At 38.7% G+C, this 9,829-nt stretch overlaps 1 long non-coding RNA gene across 1 annotated transcript; it reads right to left on the bottom strand.

Moving 5' to 3' along the window:
- Positions 1–3,424: 3,424 nt before the first annotated feature.
- On the bottom strand, positions 3,425–9,389 carry LOC121038198 (uncharacterized). Its single transcript, XR_005794222.1, has 2 exons — positions 9,058–9,389; positions 3,425–8,219 (listed from the first exon to the last, which is right to left on the bottom strand). It is a non-coding gene; the product is annotated as an uncharacterized LOC121038198 (long non-coding RNA).
- Positions 9,390–9,829: the final 440 nt, after the last annotated feature.

Here is a 9,829-nt window from a genome sequence, read left to right on the forward strand (position 1 = left end):
TACCGAGTTGTAGAGTTGTTTATCTATTCTACATACAAGTCTAGTATTAGATGTATGATTTGCAAATATTTTCTCCCATTTTTTGGATTGCCTTTGCATTTTGTTGATAGTGTCCTTTGAAGCACAAATTTTTTTCACTTGGGTGTTGTCCAATTTATCTTTTTGTTTTCTGTTGTTGTTCATGGTCTTAGTGTCATTCAACAAATCCAAAGTCATGCATATTCTAAGATTTTTATAGTTTTGGCTCTTACATTTGACTTTTTGATCTATTGTGAATTAATTTTTGTATATGGTGTGAGGTAAGGGTCCAATTTCATTCTTTCTCATGCGGCTATCCATTTGTTCAAAAAATTATTTTTGGTCACTCAATGGTTTTCGTGTCTTTGTTGAAAATCAGTTGACCATGGACACATGGGTTATTTCTGTACTCTCTCAACTCTTCCATTGATTTATGTGTCTGGCCTTGTAACAGCACTATCTTGATTAATATTGCTTTGTAGTCAAGTTTTGAAATCAGAAAGTGAGAGTCCTTTAATTGTACTCATTTTCAAGATTGTTATAGCTGCTTTGAATGTCTTATAATTCTACATACATTTTAGAATCAGCTTGCCAATTTCTACAAAGAAGCCAGTTGGGATTCTAACAGAGATTGCACTGTATCTATAAATCAATTTAGGGAGCATTGCCATCTTAACAATATTAAATTTTCTGATCCACAAGCCGCCTCTAATACTGTAAAAGACATTTCTTACTATTGCTTTGTTTGCCTTTGTTCAGTGTATTTTCACTTCATTGGTCATGTGTAAAGGGGCATATACGAGGGAAATAGAGAATCAAAGTACATTGGTATGGACAAGGAACCATAATTAAGGAATAGAACATGGTTCCTGTGAATATATCCAGGTAGAACAGTTCCCTGCAAGGTCAATCTTTTGTGTTTAAGGGGAAATCTTAGAGGCATTCCATCCCAGAGCCTCATTTGGGGTCATCTCTTTCTTCCACATGCTGCAGCCCCTGGGCTCCCTTCCTTTTTATTGCTGTGGCTGCCATGGCAACAGTTCATATGGGCTGAAAAAGAAAAGATGAGGCCTCTCTGGAGCCATCATTAGTGCTACTCTGGCCAGCAGGGGGTGCCAGGAAGAGCAGCCACTCCCACCTTCTATTTGTAACTATCCACACCCACCCCCAAGGAGGCTGAGGAACCGGGACTAACTGAAAGGTGGCGCGTATACTTAAAGAGATCGTGAACTCACAGGAGAGGTTTTTAAGAGTTTGGGAGGATTTCACTAAGAATTCGTGTCAGAACAAAATTAATGAGTGATTACCTAGATAGGAAAATTGAAACTTTCTAATTCTCACTGCACAATATGATCTTTCCAGAAATCAGAGATCTTCTTACTTTTATTTACTGATTTTTGCCACACAGGTTTAATCTTTACCTTTCTTGCTCTTGAAAGATTCACACACGTTAGCTTCTCTTCTCTTTATGCACAGTGCACTGAACATCCTAGGGAACCAATAAATGTTTATTAAGTTGAATTCAAATGCCTGGTCTCTAGACGCTGAAGCAAATTCTATTTCCAGTTAGCATATAGCAGTGGGTCACCCACCAACGCTTTCCTAGCACCGTAGTATGAATTTCAAGGGAACACGGAGTTGTTATTTTACAATTCCATTTCATGTATGCACCAGAATATTTTAGCTCACACACATGGGCAGGCGAGCAGCTATTAAATTAAAACGTGCTGCCAAATACACTTTAAAAGAACTGTGGAGAACAAGGTAATGGCCTCCTCTCACCTTCCCAGAATAGCATCGTGTGGAGAGTCACGGATTTATATTTCTGGATTTGTATTATGTAGAATAATTTGCAAGTCTCTGGCTTGTGAGCTTGAAATCTCCAGATCTTTGATGCCTATGACCAGCAGTTTTTACCTTTGCAAATCCTTTGGTATGCGACCAATGCTGCATGATACACATAGTTGACTAAATATTTATCAAATATTCATACAGTTACTCAGCGGATTAATTATTGAACAAGCTTCCACTGAACTATCTTTCTTTTTGCTACAGCTAATTCTCTGTTGCTCAGTTGACATATGTTCAGGGGAAGCAGGGAAATAGCCAACTCAGCAAGTTTTATTTCTTTCAAGGTTATGCATTTAAGTGTGGGAAAGCAAGACACACATGAAAGCCCACATCACTGATTTGGCTTGCTTAAAAGATTGTTTAAAGATATGCATGAACTTCCTAATGGGTTTGTTGGTTTTTTTTTTCTTTTTCAACAAATTTAATTTTTAAAGTAATCTTTAATTACCTACTAACTGACACAGAAAGGGAATTCTTTAAGTAGGTAAAAATAATTATCAATTTCATGGTGACTTATTACAAAATATTGTCCTGTGCATTTTCATTTATTTTTCCACAGGAAACCCAACACAGCTTCTGTATTCCCATTTTACAGAGGAGACAGATGAGGTCCTGAGTCATCCATTGATTTTTCCAAATTCACACAGCTAATAAGTGGCCAAATAGGCACTGGAACTTGTGTTCTGTTTGATCCAGTGGATCATGGTTATGTATATCAAAGGGAAAAACTAGAAATAGTTGCCACTTTGATAAATAGGTCTTTAATTTACTTTAATGTTAGCAATTCTTTTCATCATTCTCTGTATTCAGAATTGGAATTATACTATGCACAATTCTTCTCTTGTTCTTGATAGGCTATAGCAGAAAGAATTACAGTTTCCTTAAACTAGAGATGAAAGAAGGGAGGCGAGAGCCCTGAGATCTTTGGCTGCTCACAGAGCAGCTGCACTAGAGCATCAGGAAAGGTAGAAACATGATGAGCAGGTCGTTGGTGATGAAGTGTTCACGTCATCTCCGCCAATCAGTCACCAAAACATTGGTAACGTTAGTGAGGATTATTGAAATAAGAAGGCAGGTGGGGAACCAACTTGGGTCACCAGCCAAGTATCGCTTAGTATTAAATAAGACTCTTTGTTGTATCTTTAACCTCGAATTTGCACTCCTTGGGAGAATTATCAATTCCTTTATGGAGTTTGATTTCCATTTTCAGTAAGATCTAGGTAATTTATCTCCTTCAGGGAAAAGTAGATCTCAAGCTACCATGTATCATGAATCTCAGTATTTCTATATTCAGATCCAATGTAGTATTCTCATTTCCACTCCTTTTAATTAGGTCATCAAGTTTTGTTTTTGTTTTTGTTTTTGTTTTTGTTTTCCATTTAACATTCTCAACAAAACACTATAGTGTACTTGTAAGTGTTACATTTCTTGATTTGTCTCTGACATTATCCTAATCTACCCATTTTGGCAGTCTGCTTAAAATCTTAAAATTGGAATTTAAACAACATTCTTGACATCATAGAAAAAAATGTATTGAAATAAAACACTTGAACGTGCTTTTAAATTATCTTTAGGTGAAGAAATGTTTAAAAGCAAACTATTTTCTATACATGTGATAATTCACATCTATTACAAATAAGTCAGGACTTCAAGGGTACTGACCAATCACTGATTTCTAATGTATTATTTCACATAAATAATAATACAAGTTACAGCATTATCAGCAGATGCATTCATGTTGTAAAACGCGGATGGTATATTTAATTAGTTGTAAGTAATACAAATGCTTGACATAAACTCTTCAGACTTCAGATGTGGAGATGTTTTGTGATAAGCTTTCAAATCCACTGGCATACGCCATTCTTTCATTCAAGACAAATATGTGGGCGAATCAGCAGGAGTCCATTCTGGCTTCCAGAGAGTGCCCTGGAGCTGTCCACAGGAAGGTGCTGGAAAAGGCAGCCGCAGATGGTCCAGGTACACAATTATTTCAGCCCGAAATGCAGGAGAATAATCACTCATGTTAGAGTATTGCTACAGTGTACATGACCTGGAAACCGCCTCATGAAGGTTGCAGGGCCACTTCCAATTTCCTTTGATAATTATTTTTAAAAAGATGATTTCTCCAAAGAATAAGGAGAAAATTCAAATAAGACAGGAATCATTTATGTAGTATCACAGATATACATGACATCCCTAAAAGGTACCTGGCTGAATTGCTAAATAACTGGTATTTTATCCAAGAATCTTTAAAGTTCTTTATGAAAGGATGCAAGTTCAGACTCCATGGATTTTCCTAGTATTTCCAACTCCATATTGGAAAATCAAACGTCATTTTAAAAATCAGTTATTTACCCCCAGTAGAATTGCCCTCCTAGTAAACTGAAAGGGAAGGGGACAAAAGGATTTGTAGTTTTAGCAATATACAAGGACTGACTTTCAGATCCATGGTAAAGGTCAGGTGTAATATTCAAAAACAAATTAAAAGGCAGCCATTCTATTGGACTCAGAAGATTCCAGCAAGCGTTGGGCACCCATGGGCATTGGTTCAAAATGTGTTTATTGTGATCACACCCCAGATGATGCTGCAAGCACTATTAAGGACCCCATTCACCACCATCCTTCTTGCATTATGTATGCAGTTATTGTTTTGCATTATGCACTATCTAAAATGATACAAAAACATTTTGCTGAAAAATAAACCACTGGTTTTATGCTTAACACCAGGATTACAAAATGTGATGTCATGAATTATTCATATCATTCGATTTAATGTAATCATTTTCTCCCTAGCGCTAAGCCTCTGTGAATGGTGCCCTATGCAGCCACTGTTTTGAAGAACTGAATACTAGGGGGAGAAACACCTGGCATTAACTGACAGTGAATTAGGCTCATTGTCACTTTGGAAAAAAAATTGCAATTTAATCTTTGCTCTTCTGTACACCCTAATTCCAAGGAGCATTTATCAACACCACAAAATAAACCAAGCTTAGGAATTTATAGAAATATTGACCTCGACATTTAGGCATAGACACATATAAAAGTACACACGTACGTTTGGAATTTGAACTATAGAATGGCATTCATCTTTGTTTCTTTCAAAGCAATGATGGAGTATATTTTGAATGTGTTTATGCTAATATCAAATAGATTTTAATACACATTTATAATTTATTTAGATCAAATCTTTCAAAGAAGGACTGACCTTAGGACAAAGCATGTTGAGAAAGATAAATACATCGATGCAACTTAGCCTACAGATTAAAGTAATTTATCTTCAAGGCAGTCTTCCCCCACCCCCAAAAAAAACCAAAAACAAGAGTAAACCAAGAGTACAGAGTGCTTCTGAATGCTTGAAACTCCATAGAGAAAGGACAGACATTGGCTTAAAACTGGTAGGAACAACTTTTGAAAATCAGAATCCCCTTCTGGTAGCTTATCTTTGACTTTTAATCCATGCTTTAATATGGTAAAGTTATTCCAAATGTTTCCATTACCCTTAAATTAGAAGATGCTTCATTCTGGGATTGAATATAGAATCGCGTTACAGTGAGAAGAGTAGAGATCCAACAAACCTGATTCCTAATTCCAGCCTCTTTTCCTGTCCAACTCCTGAGCTTCTATACGTGATAATATCACCGGCCCTACCACTCTCAGAATGGGGTAGGGACACCCAAATGACATAATATGAGGGAAAACACATGAGATGATTCACAGATATGAGGTGTTACTATTTAAAACCAAAAATGCCTATAATTTGTACATATTTGCAATCTACAGAAGTATTCAAGTGCACAAGGAAAGGTATTTTATAGGTATCAAAAATAAAGTAAGAAAGGTTTGTAACAAAGCAATTCACGTACTAAGAAAAAAAGAATGCCATAGCAATTTAAGGACTAAATAGTACACAAATCTATATGGAATAACTTACCCATATAATTAGCAAAAGGAAGAAAAGTTTGTATGTAGTGTCAGGAAAGATCTCAATTACTATTCCAGAACAATTGTTATCTCTCACGGCACCTAGCATAGCATCTTGCACAGTTGGTACTCGGCCACTGTTGGCCTGATTGATAATGAAGACAGTCACCGTGGTCAATCCAACAGTAATTGAACGTCCGTTTTTTTATAAGGTCAGTGTAAAATCTGTCAACTGCTCCACTGTGATAACAAATGCCTGGAAAACTTAAAACTCAGCCTTTACCAAATAAGAACAAATCGGCAATGTTCACTACTGCCCCAAACAGCAATGGGGTGTTTCAGGGGTGTGGGGAGGTAGTAAGGGAGGCAGAACAGTGAATGGCAAACATTCCTTAAGCTAATGGCTTGTTTGAGTTGCTTCCACAATATAGTCTTTTTTCTACCTAATAGCCTAGGTAAAGAAAAAATTCCCCTTTCCCCTAAATACAAATTTTTAGGCATTTTGTCTATTAATCTTAGAAGCCTACTTCAACTAGTCTCATTAACACCGCGAACTGGGCCAGAAGAAACCATGTCACATTTTAAGAGCTGCCTTCCGTTCATTTCAAGAGCACCTTGACCTTCTCCAGGAGTCACATCATATACTCCTATCATGGTTCTCACTGCTCCCCGGGGCGGCTGCCTGGTCTCCCGAGAGCCCGTCTCGGCACAGGGTGGTCTTCAGTGACAGTCTGCACAGGAAGCCTCTGGGGTCGGCTTTTCATTTGCTCACTCACACACTCACTCACAGTTTTGAAAAAAATTATCATGTATTCAAATCCAAAAAATGTTTGTGCTTAAAAAAAAAATCTGGAGAACTGAGAACCAAGCCAGTGCTTTAAGCCTCTCGGTGCAGCTACAGCCTAATTACTGCCTGCTGCGTGGCGCAGTTAAACACAATCAGTCAGAAAGCCTTAAAGATACAATATCCCTTTTCACAAACTGTCTGCTTGTCAATTCCAAGTCACCCCCCTGCTTTAAATCAACCAACCACAGAGCTGTTATGAACAGCAACTGATTTTCCATGCAGTGCTGCAAAACAAAATCACACCGTATCCTATTTTTAATGGCCACAGTTTTTCAACTGCATAACAAGAGTTAGCTGGCACTGCTGAGCTGAACAGTATCCAAAAAATGGGTTCAAGTAGAAATAGCATGGAACCCTTGAAGTGAACAAGTACAGACCCAATTACAAGTGCATTGTGATGCTCAGTACCAATTACATCCAAATAACAGTGGAGCAAATTTCCCCTTAATAGTTATACTGTAGACATCAACTTCTTTTATTTTTGTTCCTCCAGGATATAGCTTGATACTTAAAAAGTGGGGGGGAGGGACGGGGAGGGAGGCTGAATCATAAATATTGTTTTATTAGCATACAGTTTATTTATGCACATAGGCTTTTCTATGGTGTCAGCTTCTAGGGACATGGTACCTCGGTCATCACAGAGAGATGTTCTTCTTTCCATAGAGTTCATGGTTTGTCAGAAATGTCACCTGGGAAAATCAGGTTTTCTTCCTTGTGTATTGCGCATTAGAAACCATCTTTCGTCAAACAATATCCTTTTTAATTATTTGAGCCTTAGGGATAGAAACAGGCAGTACCAGGGATTTTTTTTTTTTTTCTTTTTAAAGGAAACCTAGCCCCTTCTCCAAAGAGGCGGGTAAAATTAGGCATTCCATGAATTGAGGGAGCTGCCACTTGGGCCCCTGGGGGCTGACATATGACAGGTTCCTTAATAGCTAGAAGAAGAAAGAAAGAGAAATGGGAAAACAAATGAGCTGAATGGAAGTTGAAGAGATGGGAAAGAAGGTACATACAACAAATTGATCCTTAAAGCCCGGAGCCAAGATAAGGGAAAAGGAGAGGCAAGGGAGACCACATTAAACAAAGCAAACAACAAAATGTAGCTATAAAATATGTGTTGTGCTTTGTTGACTATCAGAGAGTCACAGAAACAAGGGCTCTTCAATGTTAGCCTGTTCTAACCTTGGACCACATACTATCCCAGCAGTCACCCTTGCTCTGCTGGAACATTCTGCCGCAGACGGGCAGCTTTCATTTGTTCCTTGGGTATTAACTTCACTTTCAATTTCTTCCAGGCCAGTATGGGCACTATAGTAGTAACAGAATGCCCCATCTTTTCAAGGCTGGCCACTGAGGCTTGAGGAAACTAGCAAGAGAAATTAATGATGTCTCTAGGGCTTTATCAACATGCTTCAGAGGATGGGAGTACAATGTGAGCAAATGGATCTTTCTTTATTTGCCCCTTGATTCTACCCACTTTCTCTTTATCTGGAACCATGAGCTAGAGCACGTGGTCCAATATTTCCCGCCAGCTTGGTATCCTTTGCTGTTTCCTCTTTTCCAGTCCAGCGTGAGCTTCATCCTGAAACAAAATCAAGCAAACTATATTTTTTGTGGTGTCCAGTAATATTTAAGTTCCTTAAAAGTTTTCAGTTGGAATAAAAGATAAGCAAGAGACATGCCACAAATTATAAGTAAGTGTTAGGAAACTACCAAGCCATCTGACCCTCTCATTTTAGAGATGAGGAAACTGAGAACTCAGAGGAAGGTGATTCTAGAATACATTTATCGTCAGCAGGCAGGGAGTCAATAGCCACGACACCTGGCACTGATTCCGAGACTCGTGGTAGCAGTGGGAATGCTATTTATTGTACATAGTGACTCACAAATCTAGGTTATGTGAACTATAAAAAGCCTGACTCAGAGCTCCAGAGAGTAAGGAGCTAATACTACTGAAATATAGGACACAGATTGCAGTATTAGGATGCTTGTAGGATTATTTTTCAAGGCAGCATTATCCAAAGCAGCACTTAATATAGTTATACACCCACTAATGAATATGTGTCAAATTTCATAACATAAACCAAGATAACATTTAATGACAATCAGCATTTATACTTCACGGGCATTTTTGGCGAGAGGGAGGGGGCTGAGACAGGGGTGGCGGGGAGCCAGGTTCAGGGAGAGGAGGCTGGGCCATCAGAGGGAGCGGGCCTGGAGGAGGCCAGTGAAGGCAGGAGCACCTGAGGTCCCACGCCCACTGGCAACCTAGGACCTAGGACGAGGATCAGGTCTTTGTCAATCTCTGCCTACTGTCTCCTTTTACCCCAAGGGAATTGGAAGACTACCCGAGGAAAAAGGGTATCAACCTTTCCACTGCCCAACGCAGACATCACCCAAAAATGTTAAGTCAGGTTTACCTTCAGGATCTTTGAATGATTTCAGTCCTTCCTGCCTTGGCTCAGATTTCCCCAACCTCTGTCAATAGCTGACATTCCTTTAGCCACTGAGAACTAACATGACCTAAAATGCAAATGCTTGGCTGAGGTAATGGTTAATCAGTGAAGTAAAAAAATAGACCGATCCATCCAATGGAAAAGACTGATGTGTGATATTTTCCCGTTTTGACTGAGGAGAGAATCTGCAAACAGAAGGAGGATACTGGCAACCTCAGGCGAAGGAAAGAAGAAATAAGTTTTAAAGAAGAGGGAGCTGAAGACACAGAAAGAAAACTTCAGCGACATCGCAACACACAGCGGGGGCGTGGAAAGAGGCTTAGCATCAAGTGTATTTTAATCTGCAGCTAAGAAAATGGAGTTTTATCCTCAAATGATTTAGGAAGATTTTTGCGGGGGTGTTTGGTAGATGTTATTGGGAGTTTTATTGTTTGTTGCTTCTGTTGTTTTTAACATCGCTTGCTTCCTATAAAGAAATTTTCCCCCCAGGGAATCTTATCCCTGTAACTATATTGACTTAATTCTGAACCACCAGTGCAATTAAAAGACGGTTCTAATTAATAGGCAATAGAATGGTTGTATGTAAAAGATTTAAGCAGTTTATGCTTGGTGCACTAAACGAATCCGAACAAAGTCACAAAAGGCATCAGAGCCCCATTAGAATTTATCAACTGAGATGCTTGGAATATTTTTCACACTGGATAGTCACTGAGCCACCCAGTGACTCTTTGCAATC

Source organism: Herpailurus yagouaroundi, unplaced genomic scaffold, assembly GCF_014898765.1.
Source record: "Herpailurus yagouaroundi ecotype Mexico unplaced genomic scaffold, PumYag 165, whole genome shotgun sequence".
Taxonomy (NCBI): domain Eukaryota; kingdom Metazoa; phylum Chordata; class Mammalia; order Carnivora; family Felidae; genus Herpailurus; species Herpailurus yagouaroundi.